The sequence below is a fragment of the Bombina bombina genome, chromosome 4 (genome assembly GCF_027579735.1).
Source record: "Bombina bombina isolate aBomBom1 chromosome 4, aBomBom1.pri, whole genome shotgun sequence".
NCBI lineage: Eukaryota > Metazoa > Chordata > Amphibia > Anura > Bombinatoridae > Bombina > Bombina bombina.
Window position 1 is genome coordinate 535371957 of NC_069502.1, and position 6255 is coordinate 535378211.

Consider the following 6255-nt stretch of genomic DNA (forward strand, 5'->3'; position numbering starts at 1 on the left):
AAATGATGAGAAAGACACCAAGAAATATAAGTCTTCCAGACTCTATAATATATCTCTCTAGATACAGATTTACGAGCCTGTAACATAGTATTAATCACAGAGTCAGAGAAACCTCTTTGACCCAGAATCAAGCGTTCAATCTCCATACCTTTAAATTTAAGGATTTGAGATGCTGATGGAAAAAAGGACCTTGCGACAGAAGGTCTGGTCTTAACGGAAGAGTCCACGGTTGGCAAGAGGCCATCCGGACAAGATCCGCATACCAAAACCTGTGAGGCCATGCTGGAGCTACCAGCAGAACAAACGAGCATTCCTTCAGAATCTTGGAGATTACTCTTGGAAGAAGAACTAGAGGCGGAAAGATATAGGCAGGATGATACTTCCAAGGAAGTGATAATGCATCCACTGCCTCCGCCTGAGGATCCCGGGATCTGGACAGATACCTGGGAAGTTTCTTGTTTAGATGAGAAGCCATCAGATCTATTTCTGGAAGTTCCCACATTTGAACAATCTGAAGAAATACCTCTGGGTGAAGAGACCATTCGCCCGGATGCAACGTTTGGCGACTGAGATAATCCGCTTCCCAATTGTCTATTCCTGGAATATGAACCGCAGAGATTAGACAGGAGCTGGATTCCACCCAAACCAGAATTCGAGATACTTCTTTCATAGCCAGAGGACTGTGAGTCCCTCCTTGATGATTGATGTATGCCACAGTTGTGACATTGTCTGTCTGAAAACAAATGAACGATTCTCTCTTCAGAAGAGGCCAAGACTGAAGAGCTCTGAAAATTGCACGGAGTTCCAAAATATTGATCGGTAATCTCACCTCCTGAGATTCCCAAACCCCTTATGCTGTCAGAGACCACCACACAGCTCCCCAACCTGTAAGACTTGCATCTGTTGAAATTACAGTCCAGGTCGGAAGAACAAAAGAAGCCCCCTGAACTAAACGATGGTGATCTGTCCACCACATCAGAGAGTGTCGTACAATCGGTTTTAAAGATATTAATTGAGATATCTTTGTGTAATCCCTGCACCACTGGTTCAGCATACAGAGCTGAAGAGGTCGCATGTGAAAACGAGCAAAGGGGATCACATCCGATGCAGCAGTCATAAGACCTAGAATTTCCATGCATAAGGCTACCGAAGGGAATAATTGTGACTGAAGGTTTCGACAAGCTGAAATCAATTTTAGATGTCTCTTGTCTGTCAAAGACAGAGTCATGGACACTGAATCTATCTGGAAACCCAAAAAGGTTACCCTTGTCTGAGGAATCAATTAACTTTTTAGTGAATTGATCCTCCAACCATGATCTTGAAGAAACAACACAAGTCGATTCGTATGAGATTCTGCTAAATGTGAAGACTGAGCAAGTACCAAGATATCGTCCAAATAAGGAAATACCACAATACCCTGTTCTCTGATTACAGACAGAAGGACACCGAGAACCTTTGTAAAAATTCTTGGAGCTGTAGCTAGGCCAAACGGTAGAGCCACAAACTGGTAATGCTTGTCCAGGAAAGAGAATATCAGGAACTGATAGTGAGCTGGATGAATCGGAATATGCAGATATGCATCCTGTAAATCTATTGTAGACATATAATGCCCTTGCTGAACAAAAGGCAAGATAATCCTTACAGTTACCATTTTGAATGTTGGTATCCTTACATAACGATTCAATATTTTTAGATCCAGAACTGGTCTGAAGGAATTCTCCTTCTTTGGTACAATGAAGAGATTCGAATAAAACCCCAGCCCCTGTTCCAGAACTGGAACTGGCATAATTACTCCAGCCAACTCTAGATCTGAAACACATTTCAGAAATGCTTGAGCTTTCACTGGGTTTACTGGGACACGGGAAAGAAAAAATCTCTTTGCAGGAGGTCTTATCTTGAAACCAATTCTGTACCCTTCTGAAACAATGTTCTGAATCCAAAGATTGTGAACAGAATTGATCCAAATTTCTTTGAAAAAACGTAATCTGCCCCCTACCAGCTGAGCTGGAATGAGGGCCGCACCTTCATGTGGACTTAGAAGCTGGCTTTGCTTTTCTAGAAGGCTTGGATTTATTCCAGACTGGAGATGGTTTCCAAACTGAAACTGCTCCCGAGGATGAAGGATCAGGCTTTTGTTCTTTGTTGAAACGAAAGGAACGAAAACGATTATTAGCCCTGTTTTTACCTTTAGATTTTTTATCCTGTGGTAAAAAAGTTCCTTTCCCACCAGTAACAGTTGAGATAATAGAATCCAACTGAGAACCAAATAATTTATTACCCTGGAAAGAAAGGGAAAGTAGAGTCGATTTAGAAGACATATCAGCATTCCAAGTTTTAAGCCATAAAGCTCTTCTAGCTAAAATAGCTAGAGACATAAACCTGACATCAACTCTGATAATATCAAAAATGGCATCACAGATAAAATTATTAGCATGTTGAAGAAGAATAATAATATTATGAGAATCATGATCTGTTACTTGTTGCGCTAAAGTTTCCAACCAAAAAGTTGAAGCTGCAGCAACATCAGCCAATGATATAGCAGGTCTAAGAAGATTACCTGAACACAGATAAGCTTTTCTTAGAAAGGATTCAATTTTCCTATCTAAAGGATCCTTAAAGGAAGTACCATCTGCCGTAGGAATAGTAGTACGTTTAGCAAGGGTAGAAATAGCCCCATCAACTTTAGGGATTTTGTCCCAAAACTCTAATCTGTCAGACGGCACAGGATATAATTGCTTAAAACGTTTAGAAGGAGTAAATGAATTACCCAAATGATTCCATTCTCTGGAAATTACTTCAGAAATAGCACCAGGAACAGGAAAAACTTCTGGAATAACCACAGGAGATTTAAAGACCTTGTCTAAACGTTTAGATTTAGTATCAAGAGGACCAGAATCCTCAATTTCTAAAGCAATTAAAACTTCTTTAAGTAAAGAACGAATAAATTCCATCTTAAATAAATATGAAGATTTATCAGCATCAACCTCTGAGACAGAATCCTCTGAACCAGAAGAATCATTAGAATCAGAATGATGATGTTCATTTAAAAATTCATCTGGATAAAGAGAAGTTTTAAAAGATTTTTTGTGTTTACTAGAAGGAGGAATAACAGACATAGCCTTCTTAATGGATTCAGAAACAAAATATCTTATGTTATCAGGAACACTCTGAACATTAGATGTTGTTGGAACTGCAACAGGTAATGGTACTTTACTAAAGGAAATATTATCTGCATTAACAAGTTTGTCATGACATATAATACAAACAACAGCTGGAGGAACAGCTACCAAAAGTTTACAGCAGATATACTTAGCTTTGGTAGTTCCAGCACCAGACAGCGATTTTCCTGAAGTATCTTCTGACTCAGATGCAACGTGAGACATCTTGCAATATGTAAGAGAAAAAACAACATATAAAGCAAAATTGATCAAATTCCTTAAATGACAGTTTCAGGAATGGGAAAAAATGCCAAAGAACAAGCTTCTAGCAACCAGAAGCAATGAAAAATGAGACTTAAATAATGTGGAGACAAAAGAGACGCCCATATTTTTTTAGCGCCAAAAAAGACGCCCACATTATTTGGTGCCTAAATGCTTTTGGCGCCAAAAATGACGCCACATCCGGAACGCCGACATTTTTGGCGCAAAAGAACGTCAAAAAATGACGCAACTTCCGGGGACACGTATGACGCCGGAAACAGAAAAGATTTTTTGCGCCAAAAAAGTCCGCGCCAAGAATGACGCAATAAAATGAAGCATTTTCAGCCCCCGCGAGCCTAACAGCCCACAGGGAAAAAGTCAAATTTTTAAGGTAAGAAAAATGATTGATTCAAATGCATTATCCCAAATATGAAACAGACTGTCTGAAAAAAAGGAATGTTGAACATTCTGAGTCAAGGCAAATAAATGTTTGAATACATATATTTAGAACTTTAAAAAAAGTGCCCAACCATAGCTTTAGAGTGTCACAGAAAATAAGACTTACTTACCCCAGGACACTCATCTACATGTTTGTAGAAAGCCAAACCAGTACTGAAACGAAAATCAGCAGAGGTAATGGTACATATATGAGTATATCGTCGATCTGAAAAGGGAGGTAAGAGATGAATCTCTACGACCGATAACAGAGAACCTATGAAATAGACCCCGTAGAAGGAGATCATTGAATTCAAACAGGCAATACTCTCTTCACATCCCTCTGACATTCACTGCACGCTGAGAGGAAAACCGGGCTCCAACCTGCTGCGGAGCGCATACCAACGTAGAATCTAGCACAAACTTACTTCACCACCTCCACAGGAGGCAAAGTTTGTAAAACTGATTTGTGGATGTGGTGAGGGGTGTATTTATAGGCATTTTGAGGTTTGGGAAACTTTGCCCCTCCTGGTAGGAATGTATATCCCATACGTCACTAGCTCATGGACTCTTGCTAATTACATGAAAGAAACATCAGTGTTAGTAGGTACTTCTAGATATTTATCCATTTTACACAATTTCTCTGGAGGAATTACAATAGGGTCACAATCATCCAGAGTCGCTAAAACCTCCCTAATCAAGAGGCGGAGATGTTCAAGCTTAAATTTAAAGGATATAGCGTCAGAATCTGTCTGAGGTAAAACATTCCCTGAATCTGAATTTCACCCTCAGACAGCAATTCCCTGACCCCCAACTCAGAACACTGTGAGGGTACATCGGAAATAGCTAATAAAGCATCAGAGGATTCAGTATTTACATTAATACCTGACCTACTGCTTTTATCCTGCAACACTGGTAATTTAGATAATACCTCTAAGGGTAGTTCACATAACTGCAGCCATCTCCTGCAGAGTAAAAGAATTAGACGCACTAAAAGTACTTGGCGTCGCTTGTGTGGCCGTTAAAGGTTGTGACACCAGGGGAGAATTGGATGGCATATCCTGATTCTCTTCAGACTGAGAATCATCCTTAGGCACACTCTCTTGACCTAATATATGGTCTTTACAATGTAAGGCTCTTTCAGTACAAGAGTTACACAATGTTAGAGGGGGTTGCACAATAGCTTCTAAACACATAGAACTTGAGATTAAGAGTCCTCAATGTCAGACATGTTGAATTGACTAGTAATAACCACAAAAGTCGTTTAAACACTTATTTATTGCTTAAAATAAACTTCTGAAAAAGCGTGTACTGCACCTTTAAGAAAAGAAAAAGTGAACAAATTTTCCAAAATGCATAAACGTTAAATTAACTCCAAATTTAACTTTAAATCGTTGGTTTACCCAAAAATTACTGCACCCAGAAGTAAGGGCAGAAATAAGGCTCTTAAAGTACTTAAATCAACAATATGTTATTTAACAGTCAAAAATACCCTCTGCACCTCGCCACAGCTCCTCTGTGGCGCCTACCTGCCCCCAGGGTACTTAAAAACAACTTCCAACACTCCAGACCAGCTTACACAGCCTGGAGCCACCGGAGTTACTGCTTGCTGCTGCCTAGCCTGAAGGAAGTGCGCATCTGAGCGCGCAAAAATAAGACCCGCCCCTTAAGGTCGATGCCGGAGTAGGCCCAAACACAACCGCATGGGAAAGCGGTTTTACACCTAAGTTATGTACAACACAGTATAACCCCTCAAACACACCATTAAACATGATTTCAATGCCAAAAATAAAAACGTAATGTATCGTTTTTCTTTGTCTCTCCCATGTCACAAAATGCCCATATAAAGTCAACCATTTAGAAATAAAATCTAGGGCATCCAGTAATACCCCTCTTTGTAAAATAGGATTACTGCTTACCCCATTCCCATACAGGGAAATAAATGTCAGCCATTTCTGATATACCAAGTCTCCTCAGAATAAAATGGCTGCATATACCTTAATGCTGCTTGTAGCATGAAACCGGTCTCCACACTGAAGATGTCTCATGGTTACCTTCAGAAGTCTTGTGGGAACCAGCGTGGATCTTAGTTACAACTGCTAAGATCATCAACCTCAGGGCAGAAATCTTCTTCCATATCCCCCTGAGGAAAATAGTACTCACCGGTACCATTTAAAATAAAAAACTTCTTGATTGAAGAAACTAAAACTAACACCTCACTTTACCATGTCTTCCTAGTATAACACAAGCAAAGAGAATGACTCGAGATGGAGGGGAAGGGAGGAGCTATATATACAGCTCTGCTGTGGTGCTCTTTGCCACTTCCTGTTAGCAGGAGGATAATATCCCACAAGGATGAAATCCGTGGACTCATCGTATCTTGTAGAAGAAATATCATATG